This window comes from Zalophus californianus, chromosome 3 (genome assembly GCF_009762305.2).
Source record: "Zalophus californianus isolate mZalCal1 chromosome 3, mZalCal1.pri.v2, whole genome shotgun sequence".
NCBI classification, from domain to species: Eukaryota; Metazoa; Chordata; class Mammalia; order Carnivora; family Otariidae; genus Zalophus; species Zalophus californianus.
The window spans coordinates 156,057,940-156,085,273 of NC_045597.1; the positions used below are offsets into that span (position 1 = coordinate 156,057,940).

At 39.8% G+C, this 27,334-nt stretch overlaps 1 protein-coding gene across 4 annotated transcripts in view; it reads left to right on the top strand.

Annotated features, from left to right (window-relative positions):
* SLC39A10 (solute carrier family 39 member 10) overlaps positions 1-27,334 on the top strand; it is a 141,896-nt gene that overhangs the window by 5,986 nt on the left and 108,576 nt on the right. For 3 of the 4 annotated variants that reach the window (XR_003518999.2, XR_003519002.2, XM_027588501.2), the window contains exon 2: positions 17,644-17,746. The exons of the other annotated variant lie outside the window; for it this stretch is intronic. The gene's annotated coding sequence lies outside the window, so the exon portion shown is untranslated. The remainder of the gene's footprint in view (positions 1-17,643; positions 17,747-27,334) is intronic. 4 annotated transcript variants of the gene reach the window in all.

Below are 27,334 nucleotides of genomic sequence, written 5' to 3' on the forward strand. Positions count from 1 at the left end.
AGCAAGAAGCCCAATGCGGGACTCCATCCCAGGATCCTGGGATCGCGACCCAAGCCAAAGGCAGGCTCTTAACCGACTGAGCCACCCTGGCACCCCTCTCCTTTTAAATTATTTTTATTTAAAAAATTTTTTTTAAGATTTCTTTATTTATTTGAGAGAGAGAGTAGGAATGGGAGGGGCAGAGGAAGAGGGAGAAAGAATCTCAAGCAAACTTCTCGCTGAGCACTGAGGCTGACACGGGGCTTGATCTCACAACCCTGAGATCATGACCTGAGCAGAAATCAAGAGTACCACTCCTCTTTCATGTTCTCCTTGAGAACTCAGTATCTACACAGAAGTAAAATGCTAGAATTAAATTCTCCGGTTCCTGACACCCTCACATCTCAGTAGTTGTAAGGAAGTATGTAGACTCCAAGAAGGAAAAAACCAGACCTGGATTTGTGGGAGCCACATTTGAAGAGAGAACCCACAATGCTTGCACTTTTTTTCTCTGAGATTTGTTCACTCAACAGTCAACACTACAGGGCGAAGTCTTGAAAGTCATCACTTCAAAGGTGGAAATCTTGAGGTCAGTTATATCTCAAATGTGAAATTATAGTCCTCAGGAATTCGATACAATTATAAATTGAAGTTTGAAAATTCAGGAACACAACATCTATATTAAGAAAAACAAAGAGAATTAGCAGTCTATAAAAATCACAAAAGCTAGAAATATGCAGTGGATTAGGATTAGATGGGGAGCCATTGTGATGCTAATTAGAACCGCAAAACCCTCCCAAAAAGCCTGGCAGGAATACTTTCGACTAAGGCTGGCTGAGACCGTTTTGACCTCTCACCCTGTCTCCCCTGATCAAGATAGAAGAACATTCATTGAAGGGAGAGCAAAACTGCATCGTTTTTCTTTCGACCCAACGCACCTTGAAAGCTGTTGCCGGGGTAAGTCTTCTTATGTCCAACCCACCCTAGGCTTAAGATAAATGACTCCCGCGGCCATGGGAAGGATATTTAGTAAGGTAGTGTGTATTTCCTTATTTAAACATTTGAACTGGTGTCATGGGAATGTCAAAGGACCAAGAATCAAGAATGGCAGAGTGCTTCTGGGGTATTAGTGGAATATTTTCTTGAAGACATAAACTTGAATTTCTACATACCAGACACTGATCCTCCAAGGAGAAATTTTGCTGCCTTTAGATTCATGTACCTTGTCCCTTTCCCCCCTTCAGACCCCTCTCATGTTCTCACCTGAGTAACAGATCCAGGAACTACTAACTATAGTGAAGAATGTAAGTATTTGGCATGTAGAATTAACAATTCTAACAATCTAACAATTAAATTACTGATGTTTGTTGTATACACAGGGAATAATTCATTTGAAGCTTTAAATTGTTAGATCTGTGCTTTTCAAAGGAAGTCTTAAGAAGAAACAAAAGTCAGGTGACTGGCTCTTTCCCATATCTCTAAGCAAGGTTAACTCTTCATTTAAGGTCTTATGAGTCAATAGTGTGGTCCACATAATTATAATTGTGAAGAACCAATAGGACAGAGATTATGTGTTTGATGTGTTCCTCTCAAGATTCAATTCTGAGCATCTAGATTGTAGGATGATGTAGAATGTTGGATATATGACACAATTATCAGGCAAAATTATATAAATATGCAAAACCGTGAAAATGTGTGTGTGTGTGTGTGTGTGTGTGTGTGTGTGTGTGTGTGTGTGTGTGTGTGTGTGTGTGTGTGTGTTCTTCGCTGTGTCAGGGAGAAATGTTTCTTTTACCCTCTTAAGTTCTGGGGCTGGCCTAAGAATCAAACCGACATAAAAAAGATTAATGGGAGAGTAACATACACATTTTTAAATATTTTTTTTACAAATGCATGAGAGTCTTCGGTTAGAAAACGAAGACCTGAAGAAGCCATCAGGCCTGAAAGCTTCTAAAACTTTTTACACACACCATAAATTGTGAGTATATGATAAGACACAAAGGGGTGTGGCTGGGGTGGTGAATTGTGGGACAGTGATTAGGAATTCTATGAGAGGGGAGACGAATGGAAGATAAGGATTATTTTAGTAAGTTTGTACACAGGTCCATTCCACAGTGACCCCAGTCTCTAATGATAAGACTGTTTTCCTGGTAGAGGGAAGGTGCTTTTCTCCTTGGACATTTAATACCTGCTTTCAGATAGAAAGAGGGAGGCCCAACAGTCCTTCCTGCATCTTCAAGTGCCTTTGGTTCAAAATAATCAATATGCCGAAGAGGTATATTTTGGGGTTGCATGTTCTTAATCCCTTCACCTGATAAACTTTTTCAAATTAGAAAAAAGGAAACTTTCAACAACAAAAGTCTTTTCAATTCCTACTGTGAAATAATTTTGTAGCCACAGATAGCGGTGCATAGGTATGCCGATTGTTCATAACGTCTTGGTAATTGCAGAGTAAACACACTTTAGTCGTCAGTTAACAGCCAGATAAATAATCTGTGTGTGTAATTTAGTTAGAAAATAAGCAATTTGATCAGCAAAGATTTTTCAGGCTGATCAGAAAATTAAACTAGTAAATTGTTAAATCAGTTAGATACATAACCTGGCAATGGAAAAGATACATAGCTAGCATGACCTTATCTCTTTGAATTGATCATTAATTCCAAACTACTTGAATGATGTGATGAGAGAATATATTCAGAAAAATCAAGCGACAAACTGAACACTAAAAAAAGTTCCTATGCTAAACCAGTCCGTTAGAAGGACTGATTCGAATTGCAAAACACTTTTAGGAAATGATGAAATGGAATAGTAAATGAATGTAAAGGGAAGTTAGGAAGAACAATAAACAATGAAAATAAATGCAGATAAATTTCCATATAATGTAAAAAGGCACCTTAAGACATTTAAAAAGCATGTGCATTTTTTGTAATGCTGACAATATTGGAAAAGTGGAAATGGAAGAATCAAAGATAAGTTATATCTTATTATACAAAGACTAAGATGAGGTGATGAAACAGTGGGTGTTCCCTGGGGACCTAATGTTGAATTTAGGAGATGTGTAACAGACTTTGCAAATCCTGCCTTATGTTATCTATTCTCTGCTGGAATTGCTTTGTGCTCTTAATTTTTTTTAAATTTATTTTATTATTATTATTTTTTAAGATTTTATTTATTTATTTGAGAGAGAGAATGAGAGATAGCACGAGAGGGAAGAGGGTCAGAGGGAGAAGCAGACTCCCCGCTGAGCAGGGAGCCCGATGTGGGACTCGATCCCGGGACTCCAGGATCATGACCTGAGCTGAAGGCAGTAGCTTAACCAACTGAGCCACCCAGGCGCCCTTAATTTTTTTTTTTAATATGTTGCACCTTTAGATTACCTGTGCCAAGGGTACAATTTTCAAGATAAAAGAAAATTACTCACAGGCCCAGACAGATCAGTAGGCATTTCGGGTCAGTGCCAACTTGGAAGTGTACTGGGGGGTGTCCACTCCTTGGGATAGATAGAAGCTCAGACTCCAGGCTATTGGGAGGCCTGAAGTATGAATTAATTCTATTGGGATAAACCCTCTTCCAACTTGAAATACTCTCAGTTCCCCAATGTAGGAGGCCCCAAGCCAAGTTTAGAGTTCTGGAAACTTCTCTTCTCAGAAAGCATGTGATTTAGAAGATTAAAACCTTAAGGAGAAATAATGGGTTTTATTTTTTTTCTTAAGATTTTATTTAATTATTTGACAGAGCGAGAGAACACAAGCAGGAGAAGGGGCAGAGGGAGAGGGAGAAGCAGACTCCCCACTAAGCAGAGAGCCCTACACGGGGCTCAGTCCCAGTACCCTGGGATCATGAACTGAGCCAAAGGCAGACGCTTAACCCACTGAGCCACCCAGGCGCCCCTGGAAGATTAAAACCTTAAGGAGAAATAGTGTTCAGGAAATGGAAGTCAGAAGTGGCCATATAGAAGCCTTTATGATTGCTTTGCCACTCACTAAAACAAAACAATGTCATGAGCATACCAAATAAACCTAATATCTGTGACACATCAATAATAAAGGGTGTTTGTAGGATTTTTTTTTTTTTATTGTACCTTGCTGTATTCAAGGTCTCAACTCTACAGAGCTTCAGTGAGATTGTCTCTCATTCCAGATTATGTGAGTCTTGAGTTTTATTTTCCTTCTGTTGACATGGGTGATAGTAGTTTGTTTTTGCATCTTTGATTATGGATTCCAATCCTCAAGCTTTTTAATGTACGATAATTTTAATAGTTAATGCGGATTTAAGTTCTGAATTATCTTTATGTAACCTACTCCAATCGCCAAATAGATGTATCTTCATTTTCTCTAAAACCTGAGCTAGTCTTAAACTCTTTTAGTGATAACTTCACACTGAAGCTCAGGCCATGAGATTTTCAATCAATTGCCTTTTCACTGAGGGCACCATCCAAATGCACCTCGGGGGCCTGGAATTTCTTCTACCTCTTAAACTTCCTTTCTTTTTCCTAATGTGCCCTCCTCTTCAAGTCAGGTTTCTAGTCACAACCCCCATGTCCCTCTTTTTTAAATTACCATAAACAGAAGTACTTTTTAGTTCTCAAAGGCCAACCCTGAAATGTTCCTAGTTTAGGAAATAGTATCCATAAATAAAGCTGTGTGTGTAATAGATTTTCTCATAAGGGCACTTCAGGTAGGAGAAGCATTACCCTGCTATATTGTTGGCTGTGAAACTCAAATGATTGATTGAGGTTTCAAGGACTGAAGGGCAGGTGTAACAGGTGAACCACAGACACAGCCTTCCTGTTCGCAGTGCCCAAAGGACAACAGTGGACAGAAATATGCAGGACACTTGCCCACAGATCCATGATTACCACTGCAGTACTTCTGTGGACCAAGTTGTATTTTGTACTGTTTGAATCCCTAAATTGTAAACACTTCTATAGAGCTCTAAAATAAAATATCTGAAGTCTGCCCAGAGCTTATTGTATTTAGTATGTGATTCTAAATGCCTTCCAAAAGAACCACCTTAGCCATTCATTCCTTTTTTCTTACGATAATTAAGGTTGAACACTGGCCCAGAGTGAACAGTTTCTGGCTTACCATCTTTTTGGCCCAATGTCCTGACAGCTTAGTTACCAGACGTTTCTAGATATGCTAACTGAAGATTGGGAGCACGGGGGAGAAGAGGAGGGAAAAGGGCATTGGTTTGCTTTTGACTGGAAATCTGGTTTGTGTTACAAATAAAACAAAAGCACTGAGCTGCTGTACCTCGTCAGATTCTAAACTCTTCTCAAGGTAAAAGAGCGACCTTCCAAAGTGAGTCATTGGCTGCATTTGTAAAGCTGTGAAGGTGGGACACCCAGTATCGTAAGACATAACTTGAGATTCGTAGCCATACCCATGATGTTAAAAGAAAAAACAAACAGAAAAGTTAGAAAAAACAGAAAAGCCAAACAAAAACTAGGCTGCAAAGCAAAATCTGACTCCAGAATTTTAGCAAGTTTTCTTTCCTTGACTGCACTCATTTCAAGGAGAGAGGAGCCTCTTTCTCCAATCTCATCTTTTCAAAGAAGCAAATCAAAGCAGAAGAATTAGTCCTGATCTTTCCCCTTATAGGACCCAAAGGGCAAGATGGGGCTGTGTAGTTACTGTTTTCCTGAAGCTAATCCGTGGGTTGTCATGGTAACTCACAGGGGTATAGACTGTTGTAGCTTCAGGGTATAATTTTGGGTTACATTCTTAAAAGAGGGCATCAAGTGCTTGCATTAAGAGTTACAGAAGAATCTTTTGGAAATGGATTGGACTGATTTAAGATTTTGGTTTGGACATTTGAGAGAGCGGGTGTCTTGGGAGAAGACAACAGAAACAAGGGGTTGGGTGGGGATTGGGAATCAGAGAAGCAGAGACTCGTACCAGATAGCAAAACTAAAAGAAAGAATCCGAAAGTAAAAAACAATTGGAGCCATTCGATAATTTAAATATCCACACTGTCTAAGAATTGGAGCTTTAAGAGAAATTGCCTTCTATGATTAGCTCTCTCTTGTTACCTTGGTATTATGAATGGAAGGCTCCGTGTTAATTGATTTGATCCTACAGTTTTCCTGTATTTTCTTTCTGAAATCATTCCTCTTATGTGTTAATAACCTTATACAGTTTATCCCCTTCTTACAGAAAAGCTTAAATGAAATAAGTTTCCATTGCAGCAGTTTATTTTTTTTTTAACATTTATTTATTGGGGCACCTGGGTGGCTCAGTCAGTTGAGCGTCTGACTCTTGGTTTCCTCTCAGGTCATGATCTCAGGGTCATGGGATCCAGCCCCACAGCAGGCTCTGAACTCAGCAAGGAGTCTGCTGGAGATTATCTCCCTCTCCCTCTGCTCCAACCCTGCTTTCTTGTTGTTAAGAGCAGGGTTAAGTAGGTGCCACAGAGACCATATGGCCTAAAATATTTACTACTTGGCCCTTTACAGAAAACTGTAGCCATGATCCCCACTATAATTTCAGCCTGGCTTATCTAAATTTAAAATATCAATCAAATTATATTAATACTACACTAATGAGAGTGTTCTAATAAGAGTTCATTGTTCTGTTATAGGTGCATGAAAATGCAGAGACCAGATTTTTTTATTATTATTGTTTATTAATTTATTTTTTTAAAGATTTTATTTATTTGAGAGAGAAAAAGTGTGTGCACAAGCAGGGGGAGGGGGAGGGGCAGAAGGAGAGGGAAAAGCAGACTCCCCACTGAGCAGGGAGCCTGACATGGGACCTTGGGATCATGACCTGAGCCAGCCAGGTGCCTCAGACACCAGATTTCTTAATGTTAGGACTAACAAAAAGACAAGATACACAAAGAAAAACAAGGGTTATTGTGATACTTACAAGTAATCTCTTCCAAAAAAATTGGAAAACTTTACAATGATATTTGCTGTTAGGTTTCCTTTTACATATCAAAAATGGAAATGCCCTCGTTTCAGCCCCATGGGAACTGGACACTCCCACTTGATCAGCAGTTTTCTTTCAGATAAATTAATGATCAGTGCGTGCAAGTTCAAATTCTGACCTTATCTGTCAAACTGTCTATGGTTCAATGTGCTGGGAAAAATGGCAAAAGGAAGGAAGCATTCAGATATGTTTCTTCTGAGACTTTGAATTAATGAAGAAGCCATAAGAATAGTTTTCTGGGCTTGCTTTAAACAAAGGAAAGATTTTTTTTTTAATTAAAAGTCTAGTTGTGATTCTAATTTAGCCAAGTCTCTTGTCTCACCTTTTAAGTCTGGAGAGTGTGGTACTTTTTCTTGCATCCTAGCCAATCTTTTTAAAAAACGGAACAATTGGATTTACAATTGTACCATTGCCTGATCAGAGTCCTTCTCCATCTTTCTGCTGATGTACTTATTGGGTGATGTTCACATGGGGTGTGCCCAAGGTTGAACATAATCCCAGAATCCACCGACTATAATGCAACCACACTCAGGCTTGTAGAATGCAAGTAAATACAAGAAAACTATGAATCCACTCTTGTGAACATTTTAAGTAAACTTCAGTACATTTTAGGACTTGGGAACAAGTTGGTTGCAACACATCTCACACAACTAGTCACAAGACCTCAGCTGAACAAGAGAACACATTTAATTTGGGTTACAGAGTCAAAACATTGGATGCATTGGCCCTTCGCCTCTGGAGAGCATTCTCTGGGCACCAGCCTGACTAGCCATGAGTTTCACTGTCATGGTGCTTCTGTCAGAAGAGGCTCCTGGAAGTTGAAAGTTAACAGCCTCTTACAGCCTCACATTTGACTCCACTTCTGACACACTTTGCCCCTTTGGAACCCATTGCCCATCAGTGCAGTGGGCTGTTCAGTCCCACCGGACTAAGGTATAGGTAAGGGATCATGCCTCCTCTGGACAAGCTGCCCAGGGTTCCCAGAAAGCTCATAAACAGCTGATATTTTGTGGCATTAGGATTACTTATTTCTGTGCATGCTCTGCAGTTTTGTCAAGAATGTGCTCATTTTCACTGGACATGAATGGCTCTCTTCTAAGGTCAGACCTTCTCAGCATCTTTTGCCCTCAAGTATTTAGGACAACAGGTATTTCAGGAATAAGCTTTCCTCAAAATCATTCTGTTTGAGAAAAAATATCATTTGATGTACAGTGCCTCCTTTTAACTAGTCTAAGAAATAGAGGGAAAAGTTCTGGTACAGTGGATCTAGGTTAAAAGAATACCTACAATTCAGGACGCCTGGGTGGTTCAGTCGGTTAGGCAGCTGACTCTTGGTTTTGGCTCAGGTCAGGATCTCAGGGTCCAGGGATCAAACCCCACATTGGGCTCCACGCTCAGTGGGGAGTCTGCCTGAGGTTCTCCGTCTCTGTCTCCCTCTGCCCCTCCCACCACTTGCACTCGCTCTCTCAAATACATAAATCGTCAAAGAAAAAAAAGAATACCTACATTTAAGGAGAAAATGAAATTTCCTAAGTCAACAACACACTGTCTTTTAGATTTCTTCTCTTTCATAACAGCTTGTGGTCTCTTCAGAACTGAGTAGCAGAGCCAATCCATCGATCCATTGGATCAGCTGGGGAGTGTCAAACATCAGTAACGTGGTGCTAGGCAAGTTAGGGTAATTGTTGGGAATCTCCAGGGAATTTTCATTCCCCGGAGAGTTTGTAGGTTTAACTGCCAAAAAACAAGAACACAGTTCTAGTCCTGAAGTAGAAGAAAAACTTCCCTTGAATATGAATTTGGTGGCTGGCTGTGTGTTCGGCGTAAGCAAGGAGTCTGCTCTGAACGCAAGGCTTGTTGCAAAAACCAAAATTTAATTAATATCAACGATCTCTAGGTAATATATCTCATATAATATAGAACTTTCTGGAAGTGGCCCATGTTCCTTGGCAGCCACAAACCTGGCACCTAAAGCTGTCCACAGAGTCCTGTCCATCTGGTTGGACTTTTCTCTCTATTCTGCCTCTTGATCAAGAGATTAAGCTTTTTCTTTCTTGCTATAAACAGTTCTTCCATCATGACTTTTTTTTTAAAGATCTTATTTATTTATTTACTTGAGAGAGAAAGAGGGAGCACAAGCCTAGGGAGGGGCAGAGGGAGAGAGAAAAGCAGACTCCCCGCTGAGCTGGCAGCCCAAAGCTTCGTGGGGTGGGGGTGGGGGTGGGGGTTGGGCTCAGTCCCAGGACCCTGAGACCATGACCTCAGCTGAAGTCAGCCCCTCAACCCACTGAGCCACCCAGGCGCCCCCCCCATCATGACTTTTGAACACTTCTCTTCTTCTTTTCTTCTCCTCCTCCTCCTCCATCTTCTTCTTCTTCTTCTTTGGTTTATTTTTTCTTGCTATCTTAAAGGCTCTATACCAAAGTCGTTTTTTTCATTTTTCACTTTAAAATTTTTGTTTGCTTTTCCCATTTTATTTTCTTTGGTAATTGTATAACTTCAATTTTAAAAGTGAATATGCTCATGTTTTCAAATACTCTTTTTCAGAAGAAGTGATAGGATTTGATGAATTTCCTTAGCATGTAAGAAACTGACTTAGCAACATGTTTTTTAAAAAATATTCCTTGGGTTACACTGGATTTTTTCATGTCATTCCTTCTATTTTTTAGCTTCTATTTTTTTCAGCTTTATTGAGGCATAATCTACATACAATAAAATTTAATAATTTTACATGTACATTTTGACAGACATATGATGCCCTGTAACCACTACCAAAATCCGTATACACAACACTTCTATCACCCAGGACTTGCTTCCTGCCGCTCTGCGGTTAATCCTCCTTCCCTCTAATGCCTCAGCCCCTGAAAGGCCCACTCATCTTTCTGTCACTGCAGTCTGCCTTTTTAGAATTTCGTATGAATGGAGTCATGTGTGCATTCTTTTGTCTTGGCTTCTTTCACTCAGCAAAATGCTTTTGAGATTTGTCCATGGCCAGTGGCTTGTTTCTTTTCCTTGTCACATGAATCTATAGTTTATTCCTTTATTGGGAATAGTTTTCCATTGCATTAATCTACCAGAAGTTGTTTATCAGCTTACTAGTTGATGGACATTTGGGTTGTTTTCATTTGTTGGCTATTACAAATAAACTTCTACGAACATCTCATACAAGTCTTTCTGTGAATATAAGTTTTTGTTTTCTTTGGGTGGGTACCAAGAAGAGGGATTGCTGGATTATATGGTACATGTATGTTTAAATTTTTTTTAATAAATATTTTATTTCACCTATTTGACAGAGAGCACAAGCGGGGGGAGTGGCAGAGGGAGAGGGAGAAGCGGGCTCCCCGCCGAGCAGGGAGCCCGATGCGGGGCTCGATCCCAGGACCCTGGGATCATGACCCGAGCCAAAGGCAGACACCTAACGACTGAGCCACCCAGGCGCCCCTGTGTATGTTTAATTTTTTTAAGGAACTGCAAATTTTTCAAAGTGGCTTGACCACTTTGCATTCCCACTAGCAGTTTATAAGGGTTTTGGTTGTTTAACATAATCGCCAAAACTTGATACTGTGTTATCAAAATTTTAAATTTTAGTCCTTCTGGTGGTGATTTATGTGACTTCAATATATATTAACCTAAGGAATAATGATGTTTACTTTATCTAAAAAGACTGTTGATTTCATTCCTTTTTCTTTTCTGTTGTCCATTTTCTGATTCACTGATTTCTACTCTTTTTTCTTTTCTCTGTTTTACTTTGGTTTACTTTGATCTTATTCTTAATTCTGTTTTGTTTTCTTTCTTTTTTTTTTATGGATAACATAGGCATCGATCCTTAATTCTTAATTTAGTTGCTTAATGTGAAAGCTCTTAGAGCGTTGATTTTATTTATATATTTATTTTTTTAAAGTAATCTCTATGCCCATTGTGGGGCTTGAACTCATGACCTGGAGATAAAGAGTCACATGCTCTAAGAACTGAGCCAGTCCTCGTTCATTTTAGATCTTTCTTCTAATATAAGCATTTAGAATTACAAATTTCTCATCAAACTCTATTTCAGCTGCATTACATACATTTTACTACGTTGTGTTTTTATTTTTCTTGATTTCAAAATATTTTCTTTTTACCCTGGGTTATTTGGAAGTATGTTGCTTAATCCAACTATTTGAGAATTTTCTATGTATCTAGAAAACTACTGCTTTCTTGTGTCTTTCCCTTTTGGTCAGAGACAGTTTTATATTTTCAATCCTATTAAATTTATTGAGATTTATTTTAAACCTAAAATCTCATGTATTTTGGAAAGTTCCATGTACAGTGAAAAAAAAATGTGAATTCTGCTGTTTCTGGACGGAGTGCTCTGTATATGTCCATTAGGTCAGGTTAGCTGATGATACTGATAGTTTGTTTACTACTGCATCCCAAGTGCCTAGAACTGTCAGTTCTCTACAAATATTTGTTGAATGAATGAATGAATACATGACCTATATTGTGACTATGATTGTTGTTTTTATCCCCCACTCGGAATTCTACAGAGTGGCCTGGCTGAAGAATAATCTCAAAACTAATCAGTGCATCTATCTTCCTAGCAGCCAGACAGTCACGTCGGAGCAGTGAGTTGAAAGGCCATTCAGACTGCACGGCTTCCCTTACATCAATTCTAGATCTATCCCTGCTTACATCAATTCTAGATCTATCCCTGCAAGCCTTGCTGTGTACAGTAGTCTTGGTTACCTAAACTTCAAGAGATTGCTGATCATTTCTTTGTACATGGAAACTGCCTTTCATTAATGCTCTGAAAGAAAACATCCAGGGGAAAAGAACTTACATATATGTAAGGAGAGTCAGCACAAATTTGATTTCATGGCAGGACAGCTAAGGATGGGTAAGGGAGGGGCCAGAGGGAAGGGCGATCATGGCACTGAAATTTTTATAACATAAGTACATTCTTTAGTGATTACAATTTTTTTTAAAGATTTGATTCATTTATTCATGACAGACAAATTGAGAGAGAGAGAGAGAGAGAGAGGCAGAGGGAGAAGCAGGCTCTCGGCAGAGCAGGGAGCCCCATGCAGGACTCCATTCCAGCACCCTAGGATCATGACCCTAGCTGAAGACAGATGCTTAACGGACTGAGCCACCCAGGCGCCCACTGATTACAATTTTTAATCTACTTTCTCTTTACAAAGGGTTTGTTTCTTTGCATGAATCTTTTAAAAGAGATGTCAGTCATGTTCGTGGCCCAGGAATAAAAATGGCAGCACTTGCAGTGGAGATTATCAGTCTTTTTAGAATAGCCTCAGAATTCCCCCCCACCAAAAGTTATCTTTCATGTTTATTTCTTTTCAAGATTCAGGCAAATAAACATTAATTTTATTTTGAAACTTTTACAACACTCCTTGAAATTCCTATGGATATACTGCATGCCAGAAAACCAGGATTTCTGGATTGGGTTTGTAACAATTTTGTTAACTGTGAAACCTATTAACTAGAGTTATAATTTGTATCTTCTCCAAAAGTGGTGAGAGCATTATATTTTCTAAATTAATGCATCTAAGCCTACATAAAATTTGGGCACTATTAATGTCCAGCTCTGCTTCCTGTCATTTCAGTTCCTTTTCTTCTTTCTCTTTAACTCCCTCTAAGGAAACCTTGATGGAAATCAAGTATGGCCAGTTTTGTTAGTTCCTGCCTCAAGTATAAGTGCTATCTTTAAAATCAGAATTCTGCTTGTTAGTCTGAAGTGCTGCTAATTAGGCCAAAACATGTCTTAGCCTGAGAATTTCTCTGCATAATTTTAAGTTTTAATATGTAAGAAAGCTAGCCAAAAGAATATTATATGTGGATTTTTTTGGGTTAAACCTATTGAAACCAATTTAACACAGTTCACTATAAAAACATCCCTCTACCCTCTGAAATATTTTAATTAGATACTGCTCTGAGTATGCAAACATTAACTTGACATATTCTTGTTTTTAGCTCATGGGCTCCTACATTCTCCCTTTGACTATTTTTTTCCCCTAATCCTCCCACAAAGGGATTCTTTGTGACTTATTTTTAGATAATCAGGAAGAATGATTCTGCTCTGGTATGAAGGAGAATCATTCTGAATCCAGCAAGAACTGCTTAGATTTGAGAGCCTGAGAAGGAGGCCATTATCACAGCTTTGGGGCCCAGCACTGCCCTGTGGGAGTAGTTACTGGAAGAAGTGGGTGGTGTGAGGCCTCAGGTGGCTGGGGGTGGGGGAGGGGGGAGCTGAGCTACTGTTCCCCTGGTGCTGAGGGAGAGGGAGAGGGAGAGGGAGAATCTCTGGCAGACTCCCCGCTGAGCACGGAGCCCCATGCGGGACTTGACCTCACCACCCTGAGATCCACCTCACCACCCTGAGATCCTGACCTGAGCCGAGATCAAGACTCAGGCACTTTAACTGACTAACTGACTGAGCCACCCAGGTGCCCCCAAACCATGATCCTTCTGATGCCACGAGGAGGAAATGCACACTTCCCCTTTTTGAAAAGTGGTTATAAGTCATGGTGCAGGTCTATGGTGGTGGGTCCTCTACATCACCTGTCCTTCGGGATTGAGTTGGGCTATTCCTGGGTGGCACCTTGAGTCCCTGGCGCCAGCCTACTTTTGAAAAACCTTTCACTGACTTCTCAGTGTGCTCTTATTTTGAGGCTGCATAGGGCCATCAGCTGGTTGTGTAGAGTAGAAAAGGCACCCTTTCCTCAGGCAGGGGCATGCAGCCCCTGTGCCAGGACTCTCTGCTGGCCCCGTGTCCATGCAGTAACAGCCCACACCAGTCCGTGTGTGCTTGCCTGGCTGCTCCATTCTTGACCACGCCCCTGGGATCACTCTTGACAGGAAATAGCCTGTCCCGAACTTCTCTTGAGATCACTTCCGGATTGTGATAGCTAGAACTACTGGGGAGTTAAAAGACACACAAGGCTGGCAATTGTCACAAGTACTGCAGAGAAAGGCCGTAAGGGGTGGACAGACACCATGTCTGCTGTATCTTATCTTTGGTCTCTTAGCTTAAATGCCCCTTCCTCAGAAAGGCTTCCTTTGTCACCCCTTGCAGAGTGGAGTCCCATTTTTTTCTTCTTACAAGTGACAGGTATCATATTTGTGTGTTTATTTTGTTTCTCACCTGTCTCTTCAACTCCCTTTGTGAGGTGTTCCCAGTACACCCCCATCACATAGCAACTACTTGACACAGAGTTGGCACTTGATAAGCATTTGAAGGAAGGAATGTCTTTCGCAACCTCTGAGACAAGGATGAGAGGTATGAAGGCCATCCAAAATAACCAGAAGACAGGGTGGACAGCAGCCCTTGATCAGAGGGACAGTCGATCTGATATCCCACACTACAGGGGCTTTCCTTCACTCTCGCCTTTTTATAGATAAGAGAGGCCGGGCAATTGATGTTTTTGATGTTTTGTTGTTTGTTTTTAGCTAACATTCACTGAGAATGCCAGGCACCATGCTAAGTGTTTTGTTTACACACATTATGTCATCCAACCTGTACAACAAGTACTCTGTGAAGTCAGTGTAATTATTGTTCCATTTCACAAATAAGAAAGCTGAGATTACGTAGGGGGCTGATGGTATTAGTTATATAACATAATCAATGACAAAGTCAGGACTTGAACTCAGGTCTATTTGACCCCAACTATCCCACTCTTAAACATTATTTTTTTTCCCCATTCTTAAACATTATTAAACATGCCTTAATCTTGAACACAGTGAGGCGGAAAGAGGTGCAAAATGCAAGCCTAGCCTCAGTCTCCTGGCGCAATCTTCATTTGGTCTTTCCAGACAGTGGAGGATTTCCAATTCTGCCTGTGTCCTAATTTACTAAATCACAGTCTCTATATTCCATTATCTCATTTTCCTTCCTTGGGGCTCACTCTCCACACTGTGGGCAGACAGCTATCTACCACATGGTTTCCACATCCCTGGCTAGATACAGGCTGTTTCTCACCCTCAGCAAGGGAGGAGGGGGCTGGTCATTTAGCTCAACAGCAAGAATGCTCAGTCTCTGGTGGGATTTTTTTTTCCCCAAAGTTTTAATAATGCCTTAAGGGGTGCCTGGGTGGCTCAGTTGGTTAAGCATCTGCCTTCAGCTCAGGTCATGATCTCAGGTCCTGGGATTGAGCCCCACATCGGGCTCCCTGCTCAGCAGGGAGCCTGCTTCTCCCTCTCCCTCTGCCCCTCCCCCACGCTCATGCCCTCCCTCTCTCTCAAATAAATAAATAAAATCTTTAAAAAAAAAATGATGCCTTAAAATGGCAACCTTCTGAGCCTTTTTTCAGTTGTGTGTGTGTGTGTGTTTTTAAGATATTTATTTATTTGAGAGAGAGAGAGAGCACAAGTTGGGGGGGTGGGCAGAGGGAGAGGGAGAAGCAGACTCCCCACCTGAGCAAGGAGGCTGACAACAGGGCTCGATCCCAGGACCCTGATATCATGACCTGAGCAGAAGGCAGACGATTAACCCACTGAGCCACCCAGGCATCCTGCCTTTTTCAGGTTTGAGACTGTTGTCATTGGTGTCCCAGAGCTCTGGCAGCTTGGGAATATCAGCCACTCCCAGAAAAAAGCATAGGCACCTGCTCCTTGAGCCTAATATCAGAAATGTTTTAAAAACTGTTTATTAAATTTTCTCACTCCAGATGGGATCAAAAAATTTTTCATAACCAATTTTATAATATCTATGTTACAGATTTACTTGCTGGGTAGAACATTATGGTATTTATTTAAGATCTATGTGGTATTTCAATACATGCAAACTGCATTATAACTTAAAATTCTTTATTTAAACATATGTGTTCAAAGCCTAGGCAAAAGGGAAGAAATAAAGATGCATAAGTTGATTCCAAGAGGTTAAAAATCTAATTGTAATTATTTATAGCAAGACAGATACAATGGGATAGCTTGGTCTTCTTTTTAAATCCTGATATCCCTTCCTAAACCAATCTAACACAGCAACCTCCTACCAACAAGACATGTGCATTCATTTCCTTGCCCTGCTGCTGATAGTTTGGTAGCTCACACCTTACAAATGCGAGAACAGGGTAGGATACAGATAAATGCTGCTCAGGTATTAGTTCCTCTCCTCTGCCTCTCCCTCCCCTGACCCAGCTCAATTTTGCAGATTAAAAAAAAAAAAAAATTGACACAAGTTAATCTGTGGCTTTTCCAGATCTAAATGTGGGGTAACATAGAGACCTACAATCCAGGGATTGTCCAAATATTTTATGATCCTGTACACTGTGTAGATGAGGCTGAAGACAAGCTCAAGTTTAAGCTGCATTTTCTTTTGTGAACTTGTGAAAGTTGCACAAAATACATTAATATATTTTAATTATCTTTGATTATTATCCATGCTAGGTGGAAAGTATTTAAAATCACAAAAACATTTCTGCCTGCATCCTGGGGCTTATACCACCAAGCATTAATGGTTCATCATGAGCTCTTTCAGGAAAAAAAAAAAGTATTAAAATGTTTTATGCTGCAATTTAAAAGTCCACCATGTTACTTTTATTTATGTTGTTTTTGGCCACTATACCTTAACACTGTGCAATAAAGATGAAGGTGTCCATTGAGACAAGCTTCTTCTACATGCTAGAAATAGGGAGTCTCAGCAAGGCCAAGCCATTTATTTCAATCCAGCAAACATTTACCAAAAGCCTAGGACCAGGCTAGGTGCTATAGGCAGAGAGTACAAAAAGTAGCAGAATCCTAATGGGGAGATGAGACAATACAGAAATGGCAGTATTATAGAGTAGGGCAATTATTAAAAGAGGAGATTTGTAGCTAGGGGAGGGGGAGTGGGAAATACTTGAGAAATTGGTGACAGGAGGTGGTATATGATATCATTTCAACTAAGAATTACCCTAGACCATGACCTCCTCCAAGGTGACACATAGAGCTGGATCAAGCTTCACTGGTTTCTGTTTTGGCCATTACTTCTCTCCCACTCACACCTTTCTCTTCCATCCCCTTCCCTTGCCCAAAGAAGAAAGAAATGGAAGGAAAATAATTTTCTTTCTGTTCAAATGCAAACTGTATTGTTTTGTCTGGGGCAGATATGGTAGAGGAATATACTCATAGGATGAGGCATAATGCACACTGTGAGAAAGTGATACAAAACTTTGCAGATTTTAAAGGGATAACTCAGAGGAATGAAAACACTGGAGAGGGGAGCATATGAAGAAGAGGAAAAGACAGGATGTGTGTGTTGCCAGTGTATATGGTGTTATGGAAGGATCGGTCCAAAAGACCTTGTTTTATTTATTTAATCAAGTAATCACACTCTCTACTCGACACTTCTGGATGGCAAGAGCAGAAATAAAGGTATTCATGAAGTCAGACTTGCAATTGCCAGGAAGTAGTGAAGAATGCCAGCTTAATCTCTGCTACCTGTGTAAGTCCTAAGGGAAAGATGAGCTCATGAATGTGTATATAGATCATCACAAGGCTGAATTAAAATACATTAAATATGGAAGTCGGATATAACGCCCTGAGGGTTATGCAACATAGAGTTGAAGAACAACCTGAAGCTTTAAAAGGGGGGAAACCGAAGATCCTCACTGGCTGGGGAAAACAGTTACTACTCACTCATCAAGGAAAACACCTTCTATAAAGCTTGGGATTTGAAAACCCTAGCACTCCCAACTGATCTAAATGAATGTAAATTTAGGAGGAGGGACTTGTTTTATCCTTGCATTTGTGGTCTCCACAGCCTCTGGACGGACCTGACAGGCTTCTATAATTTCCCTGAACTGGATTAAGCTGAAATAAAGAGGGAAGGAGTCCAAATCATCTATTGAAATCTTCTTTAAAGGGTAAGTTTCATTTATTTACCATTTCTTAAAAATGGTATAGTTACTTAGCAAAGTATATGCTATTGGCTAAACAGCTGGACGTTTATTTTAAGATTTCACTTTTGGGTAACAGTGTCTTCAGGAGTACAGGGATCATCAGTACCATGAGTGACAGCTATGCTCCCCTCCCCCCGCCCCACACCAGGAAGTCTCACATTCAGGGAGGAAGCCATGCAACAAACCTTTGGTGTATTCATGAATTGGCATCACCAGGGAACTTCATGGGGACCAAAAGTAAAAACTAAAGACCTTAAAATAGAACAAAGTAGATACCAGTCAAAAGGAAGAAATATGTAAATTCATACAAAATAATAAAAAATGTGAATTAAAATCAAAAGAACGCTGAGATTATGGAAAGCACTAAAGGCAGAGAAGCGGGTATAGGAAGATTTATTTGCAAAGACATTACCTTAAGGACCATAATGTGGACAAGGGATTTTATGCAGGGATGAGTTGGAGATTGTTCTCAAAAATAACCCAAAATGATGAAAACGAGGTATTTGGCTAAAAAAAAAAAAAAAAAAAAGAGCCAGTGTAGACATTTCTTTTGCAGGTAATGACTACTCAAAAAGATGACGTGCAGAACCACAAAAGTAAAGAGTAAACATTTTGGAATAATGAGGAAAACATTTACAGTGCATAGGTATACATCATTAAAATTTCAGGAATGTCCATTGACTGTAATAAGTAAGATGAACAAAATAAGGGAGACAAATCTAGAAAGAAATAACTTTTTTATTTTTTTTCTTACAATCTCAGAAATGGACCCAACCAGACATGCTAAGGGAGTTAAGGGAGATTAACATTATTTATGGGTGTGTTTTGGCTCACAAGTAAACTCATCCTAGAGAATTCTGAAGCAGAAATAAAAGCAATCACAAACCTGAAAACCTGAATAATTCTACCTGAAAGCCAAATGGACCTCCATTATTGAACTAAGTCCTTTTATTCTATGAAAAAAACTTTTGAATTCTGAAGTACTCAACATCCGGCCAATTGAGTTACTAGTAAAAAGCTAATAACAAAGCACCCCACCTTGGAATTCCGCATGTCTTTAACTGCAAAGAATCATTAACAATGCAGCAACTAAAGATATAGTTCTTTCAGAAACAAATGCTGACTTAATTTAAAAGTAAATAAACTAATTTTAGAAAGAAAAAAAGGAACTAAGAATTTAAAATCTTGTTCTCTGCTTTTCTTCCACATAGAGAAACTAAAATGAAAAGGGAAAAGAAAAGCCTGGTAAAGAAAAAAGTGTTCAGTCAGTTTTTAGATTCTTTGGTATAAAGAACTGGTTATCAGAGTGTAATTCTACCAACAGTTGTATTTCAGTCTGCTCCTTTAGGTTCCGTGTTATATAAGGAAAACAGCTTGTATTCGCATGTTCTTTAAGTGATTTCATGTTTAGGGTCAGTTGTACCATAAAAGTTTTTCTGCTTGCTTTTATTCCTGGAATAATAGAAATATTAGCCAATGTGCCTTTAAAGGTTAAAAGATCTGCAAATGTAATTCAGTACCCAAGTTTTTTAAATTTTTTTCGTTATGTTATTATTTGGCATTATCAGCCATCTTTTTCACGGACCTCACTTTTTATTTAGACGAGTAAATTTTATTTTTTCTGCAGGTATTTGAATCCATTAATGACAGTGTAGATGCTTACACATGCTTTGGAAAAGTATGTGATATGTATGTGAATTAAAAAAAAATCAATATTTTTCTCATGTGCACCTCTTTGGAAGTATGCATCTAACACACTGAGGTCCTGTTCTATGCCAACAAAAAGATAAGCAATCAGCCTTTGCCTCAGGGAGATTACCATCTTATTTTAGCTGATTTAATTTACCCTATCTGTTTTTTTCATAGGATGAAAGAATAATTAAGCTCTGTATATGTTGAGTAAGCACTTTGCCTGAGTAATAGTGAGATAAAATGATTTTTGAATCAGATGGACCAGGGCTTTAACCTCGGCACACTTAGTACTTCTGATCCTTGAAGTCTGACAGTTCACTGTTAAAACAGGAATACTAATTTTTATCTTACAGAGGTTTCATGAGGTTAAATGTAATAATGTATATAAAATGCCTATCCCATAGATAAGCCCCAAATTTTTAATAGCCCCGCACCCCATATATATTATTTAAATGATATGGTCAGCTTTAGCATTTCTATAATTGTGTCCATTCATTTTTATCTAGTATTATTTTACCATAGTGAAATAATTTAAAATTTAAAATAAGTTCATAAATGCAGTCAGCTTCTGCTTGGCAGTACTTTGGGTGGTGGTGAATGAGGCAGTAATTTTGTTGTTAAAAATTCAAGAGACAATATAGGAATGCCAGAGCACAAAGCTCAGGAGCCAAGCCTCAAACCTTCCACACATTCATCACCAGTCGCAGCCTCTGCTGTTAGAAATGATCTGCCAGGGCTGAGAAGTGTCCAGAGGGAGGAGAACAGGAAAAATGGCTTCCTGGTGTTTCTAAAAACTGTGGAGGGGGAAAAAAAAAGGCTAAGGAGGTGGGGATTTGCCAGGATTCTATAAAAAAGAAGAGCACATAAATGATACCAAGAGACTTTGACTAGAAATAGATAACGGTGTTTCTCAGCCTTCTGCTCCCCCAATCCACGGGATCCATTTTGTGGTTTTTCACACAGAGAACAAAAGGCAAGTCCAATCACATGCACACCTTTCATTCCTGGACAGCGCTTCTGCCCTCAGCCCTCCCTCCTTTCCCATTCTGTTTAAACGTGTAGAACAATAAAGTAAACTTGAGACCAAACTTTAGTTCTCTACCTGAAGCCCAGAGAGTCAACTCTGTCCACCTGATCACTCCTTGCAGCAGTTCTCAAAAAACGATCACGGTATTTCCTACAAAGCATGCGGAGACTGAAGGGTCTCCCTAATCAAGAAATTCTAAAATTTAACTGAAGTCCCCAAGCCCTACAAGTGATTTGGAGTTTTTCTTACTCTTCAATTCCCCTCTCCTCTCCACATTCCATGCCTAATGAGGGAGGCAAGGTTGAAAGGAAAACAGGTTGGTCATTTTTCCATGTTTTTTTTTTTTTTAAATACCATCTCATTTTTTTTTTTTTAAGCTTATTTGTTGAAGTAATCTCTACACCCAACTTGGGGCTCGAACTCATGACCCCAAGATCAAGAGTCACATGTTCCTCTGACTGAGCCTGCCAGGCACCCCTGTGGTTTTAGTTATGAAATGTTCTATTGCATGATTATAACACAATTTATTATTCCCTGTTGATGAATAATTGTTTTCATTGTTTGGCTATTTAAGTAAATCTGCCTTGAGATCCCACTGTGCATTCTTTTTTTAAGATTTTATTTTTAAGTAATCACTACACCCAACACAAGGCTTGAACTTAAAACCCCAAGATGAGTCGCATGCTCTACCTACTGAGCCAGCCAGCGGCCTCTCCTATTGTGCATTCTCCGATTTCCAGGCCCCGCTCTGTGGAAATGGTGAATAGAACTGTGGAGAATGTTTCCAACACCCAGTTAATCTTGCCCTATGTTAGTTTTTCAACTTTGGCACCAGAATTCAAAGGAAGATAAAAATCCTCTATTGCCTAAATTTGAGAGAGAGGGGGACAGAGACAGACAGACATAGAGAGTGGGAAGCCGGGAGGAAGGAAGGAAGGAAGGAAAACAGGAAGGGAGGAAGAAAATGTAGAGGTGTGACCTTTAATTCATAATTCTCATTTAATAGAGGTATCTGATCATCTTGGTTTGCAATAACTAAATAAGTAAGGCTTATATGATTACGTGGTTCTTTACTTCACTCTTAGAACTACTCCATGTCCTCCGGAAATATTGAAAGGGCTTTTTCATATCCCTTTAAGAAGTGATAAAATCACAGTGTTGAGTACAAGATTCAGAGCCATCTTCACTAAGAAGTGTACTTGACTTTTGAGTATTTTTCCTAAAAGTTGTTTTTCTTTTTTAAACTTCATGAAGAACTCACACTTTTTTTTTTTAAGATTTTATTTATCTATTTGACAGAGAGCACATGCACAAGCAGGGGGAGGGGCAGAGGGAGAAGCAGACTCCCTGCAGAGCAGGGAGCCTGATGCGGGGCTCAATCCCAGGACCCTATCCCAGGACCCTGGGATCATGACCTGACCCGAAGTCAGGGGCTTAACGACTAAGCCACCCAGGAGCCCCAAGAATCCACACTCTTGAACCAATCCCAGGGAGACTGAGGAAAACAGTGAAATGCATCTTTAAGTATTCACTGTTTGGGGCATTGTTTCTCACAGTCTTTATTGCTGACTTGTACCCTTTGATTCCTTATTCTACTTCCCCTAGATTTCTCTACTTCTGTTATTACTTAACTTGCTTCCTCAAATGTGGAAAGCCACCAGACATTTGAGTTTGTTCCTTTAAACCCTAGAATCTACATTAATAAATTATCTAGACAATTACCTAACCTATCCCCATTCAAAAATGTTGATATATCCAAGAAACTGGTCAATTAAAATAATCAGTGCAAGGTAGTTAGCAAAATATTTAATCAACAGTTTATTACAGAGATTTTAACTTCTATCATTAAGATTAAGAATCGTTTTTTAGGATGGGGAGCCTAGGTGACTCAGTGGATTAAGTGTCAGACTCTTGATTTCATCTCAGGTCATGATCTCAGGGTCATGAGACTGAGCCCCACGTGGTGCTCCAAACTGGGCATGGAACCTGCTTCAGATTCTTTCTCTCCCTCTCTCTGCCTCTCCCCTGCATGCTCATCCCTGCCCCCACCCCAAAAAATTGTTTTTTAGGGGCCTGGCTGGCTCAGTCAGTGGAGCATGGGACTCTTGATCTTGGGGTCATGAGTTTGAGCCACATGTTGGGTGTAGAGATTACTTAAAATCTTAAAAAAAAAAAAGAACAGTTTTTTTATTGTGTGTTTTTTCATTTTGGGAATGTTGGCCTATTTTTAATTGTGTTCTTGTTTAGTTATGGGGAAATATACACATTCTTTACAACATCATCGATTAATATTTGAAATCAGATTATAATCATTTGCAATTAAGTTCATGCCAAATGAAGTTTGAGAGGCTTCATGATAAATTATATCAACTCTTAGAGCTTCTTAAGAGTAGCCACTTGGTACTGTAGAATAAATTGCAAATGATATTAAAATAGTGATACATAGGAGCCCCTGGGTGGCTCAGTCAGTTAAGCATCTGCCTTCTGCTCAGGTCATGATCCCAGGGTCCTGGGATGGAACCCCATGTCGGGCTCCCTGCTCAGCAGGGAGCCTGCTTCTCCCTCTCCCTCTCCCTCTGCCTCTGCCTGCCAGTCAGCCTGTTTGTGCTCTCTCTCTCTTTCTTTGGCAAATGAATAAATAAAATCTTTTTAAAAAGAAAAAAAATAGTGACACATGGCTGTGCAAACATGTCAAGCCAAGTTCTGGACAACCCTTTAATCAAAAAGAGTTAATCTAAGAAGAAAATGCAAATGACTTCTCAGTTTCCTGTTTTTACCATCATAGGTAGAAGTTTAAAACATTTGCCGTGATTTCTTTTCTTTTCTTTTTTTGTCCCCTGTAGCATTTAGGGCTGGGATGAGTGAAGCTTCTATGATGAGTGTTTTCCCTCACCACTCATGGACTGGAAGTAGTTTTATTTAAAGGCAGAATGGAAAGTATATAGGCCAAAGTTGAGAGAGAAAAGGTAAATATTTGTGTTGAAGGGCAGTGGCCATAGAAATGCATTAGATAATAAGCATATAAAAGGCTTGGCATTTATTACATTGCTTGGAAGGATATTTTGGAGTCTCCTGAGTTTTCTTGAAAACCGCATTAGCAGCTCCATCTGGGAAAGAGTTCTCTGCAGTAACCCACATTCCAAGGCCAACTTTCAGGCTTTCCTTAAAAGGTGCTTTGTATTAAGCTGTCAGGAAATAGCCCTTTGTTAGCTCTATGGTTCTGGGCTCAAAAAAGGCTGAAGTGATAAAAATATAAATTGTGATTCTGTTTAAAAAAAAAACACTCTAGGTAGAGCTGGTTTTGAATTCCTATGGTAGTATTTAATTTGTTCAAGATTCTTTTTTTTCTTAAAGATTTTATTTTTTATTTGAGAGAGAGAGCACGAGAGGGAAGAGGGTCAGAGGGAGAAGCAGACTCCCTGCTCAGCAGGGAGCCCGATGTGGGACTCGATCCCGGGACTCCAGGATCATGACCTGAGCTGAGGGCAGTCGCTTAACCAACTGAGCCACCCAGGCGCCCTAATTTGTTCAAGATTCTTATTCAGCCTTTACAATTGGCTCAATGTTAGGGAGAAGGAGAAACCTGTTGATACAGCTCCTTTAAGCGCTGTGGGTTTCAAAACAACCCCGTAGATAGTACACATTCCTGTGGTGAGGCGGAGGGTGAGCCGAAAACCCTCCCCATTCATTCAAAGAAGGAGAAAGGGACTGAACTAATCTCCGAACAGGTGAAGCTAAGCACGTCCTGTAAGTGGATTGATTTGTTATATAAAGCAAAGTTCCGTTCGCAGGGGACCATAAACAATACTTTCTCACCTGGTACCTTCTCTTTCTCCACCCCACCCTCAAAGCCTTCCAGATCACTGCTGGGGAAATAGTCCTTTCTTGTTCAGAGATGCCTTTCTTCGTCCTTGATGATAGCTTTTTTTCCCCTCTTTTCTTTTTAGCTCAAAAGGAGATTTTTTTCCCCTCCTTTTTGTCATGTCTGTGTGCCTTTTCTAATACATTGCATTGTTTCTCTTTTCCTTTGTTACTATGCTGTTCACATCTTAAAAACAAACCTGAGCTTTGTATCAAAACAAAATAAATATATACTCTCTAAAATTATAAAGGAATAGTACAGCTGTCCTCAGTGGTTATATTCTTTGAGCATCTAAAATTTTGAAAGCGCTTAGAAATTTCTTTTTAACAAAAGCTATCAAAAAACTTCTTACAGAAACCCATTTTGTGAAGTTTTTGATTTTTGCTTTTATGGGTGGTTTACAAAACTACCTGGTGTGTTTCAGAAATACCTGTGCATGCTTCAGTGCAGTGAAAGTTCAACAAGTTAAAGCTTTAGACTGATTTTTCATTTGCAATTAATTTTGGATATTCATCCAGAGAAGTGATTTTTTTTTAAATAATCTTTCTGCAGAGGTAGATACAAACATGACTCAGTGCAACAGCTGAACTTGAAAAAGAATGACATGACAGATAAGGGTTGTGGGAGCAAGAGAAAATGGTTGCTGATATTTTGAAAGCTATGTCCTTCCTAGCATCGCTATTTGAAATTTTGTAACTGTTGTCCAACTCTTTAGCAATGGAGAAAGAGACCTTCTAGTGTGGATCTTCACCTGCTCTGAACTTCCCTTCCTCCTTTGTTCTGCCACAATCTCAGAGGTCCTTCCTATTCAAAGACAATGCTCCGGAGCACTGGCAGTCTCCCGCTGGAGCGAGGGGTTGCCCTGACTCATCCACACTTTTATCCTGTGAGATCATTTATTCTAAGAGTAATGACATTAATTTTCCAGGAGGCTGGCTGGCTAGGGAGACCACTGAAGGGATGAAGTTAAAGGACTTGAAATAGCGCCGGTACGCAGCAGGAGCTCGATAAATATTTGTTGGGTAAAAATCTTCAACTGTTTCCTTTGTGCCAATTATATATCCAACCAGATCATGAGGGAGCACGCTCGCTTTTTTGTTTGTATTGCAGTATACAGTATAATTCTGACTTGTAAAATATTGAGTGATGGACATTAAGCTTGACTTAATTTACTTAAATAATCATTCCAAGCCCTCCAAACCTTTGTAGTGTAGCTTTATTTCCAATATAGCCTCTAAATTTTGCCTATGGGAGATGGGAAGGCAGGTCGCTGAGCCAGTGGTTCTCCAGGACGGACCTCTGTATCCCTAAGGAAGAAGAAGGTTGTATGTTGAACTTCGCCGTATGATATTGTTGTCAGGGATGCTTTAGCTGCTCAAAAAACATTTTAAAAATAAATATCAGAAATCCACATTAAAAACATGTCTGGTTAAAACAACCTAAGCTTTAGACAAACTCTACTAATAAACCATCTCTAGCGAACCGCGAGCCCCCAGTCATTTGGGGTTTTTTAACTGAAGTGTAGTTGACACACAGTGGTACACTGGTTTCCAGTGTACAACATGGGTGCCTGCCGTCTTCTGATGGTTTCTACCTGATTTCAGTGATTTGAGTTGTTGCCTGTACTACAAATGAAAAATGAGACCCCAAGGTGTCTGCATTCCCTCAGGGTAATGAATCCTGATACTACCTAATGAGTGGCCACTCCCTCCGAAGGGGACAAAGTTCTCTAGAGGAGCACTTCTCAAACTTTCCAGTGTATCTGAGAATACCAGAGATACTGTCACAGGGCGGTTCTGATTCTGTAAAGTCCAGGGTGGGACCTAGTGTTCTGCATTCTTAGCGAGTCACAGGTGATGAGAATGCATCTGGTCTACAATGTTATCACCTGCACAGTTTTTTAAAACTACAAATCCTTGGGTTTCACCTCTATCCCATCCCCCCTACACACTTCCCCAATCCCGCTCTAAGTTTCTCATCGAATTGGCCTTGAGTTATGGCAGAGTACTCGGCTTTTTTTAAGCTCCCAAGTGATCCAGCCAAGTTTAAGGACCTCTAGATCTTGTTTTTAGTCAGTTTCTACTTGGAAAGCCATTCACTTATATGTATCAGCCATCTGGTCCCTGTCGCCCCTAAATGTTCTGCCCTTTTTTGAGGAAATCACGCCAGTCTTTCAAAGCCCCTTCTCAAATATTACAGCCTTTTTCAGATATTTAACACATTTTAAAAATTCTTCTAGCACTCTCCTTGCTCTGAATCCCATATGACTTTATTTGTTAACTCCTAAGGCAGTGACCACAGTCTGCCTTATAATTATAGGTGTATTTATCTTAACCTCTCTGGTTGATAAACTACCCGAAGGCAGACATTGTCTCACCTCTTTTATCTTTCCTGTGGTTTCCCAACCAGTGCCCCCACACGGTGCCCTGAGCATGCATTTCTTCATTCAACCAGCATTCACAGAGAGCCCTGTGCCAGGCGGGACAGGCTCCGGGGAGGTGAGCCAGATCTGTTCCCCACCCCCTCAAGGAGCTTAACAGTCAGATGAGGGAGACCAATGTGCACAAATGATTTCCAAAAACAAAGGTAAGAGTTCAAGACGAGACAGAATTGAAACTCTTCCAGATTGGAAAGAACAACTTTTTTGAGGAAAGGATTGAGATCTGAAGAATATATAATGAGGTGGGGGTGGGGAATGAGGGTGAAGAGCATTCAAGATAGAGAAAACTGTAGCATTTGCATAACTTTAGAAAGAAATTAAAATCTTTTTCAATCAGAAATCTTCCTACCTCTATCCTCCATCTACCCAGGTCCACAGAGATGTGCCATCAATTATTAGTTTCTTGTGTATTCTTTGTCTCTTTAAGCATGTTCAAGCAAATGCATACTAAGTACTGAATTTTCACCTCTGAACAATGCTTTTTCCCCCCTCAATAATTTATTCTTTATTTCTTTTCATTTCATTACAGAG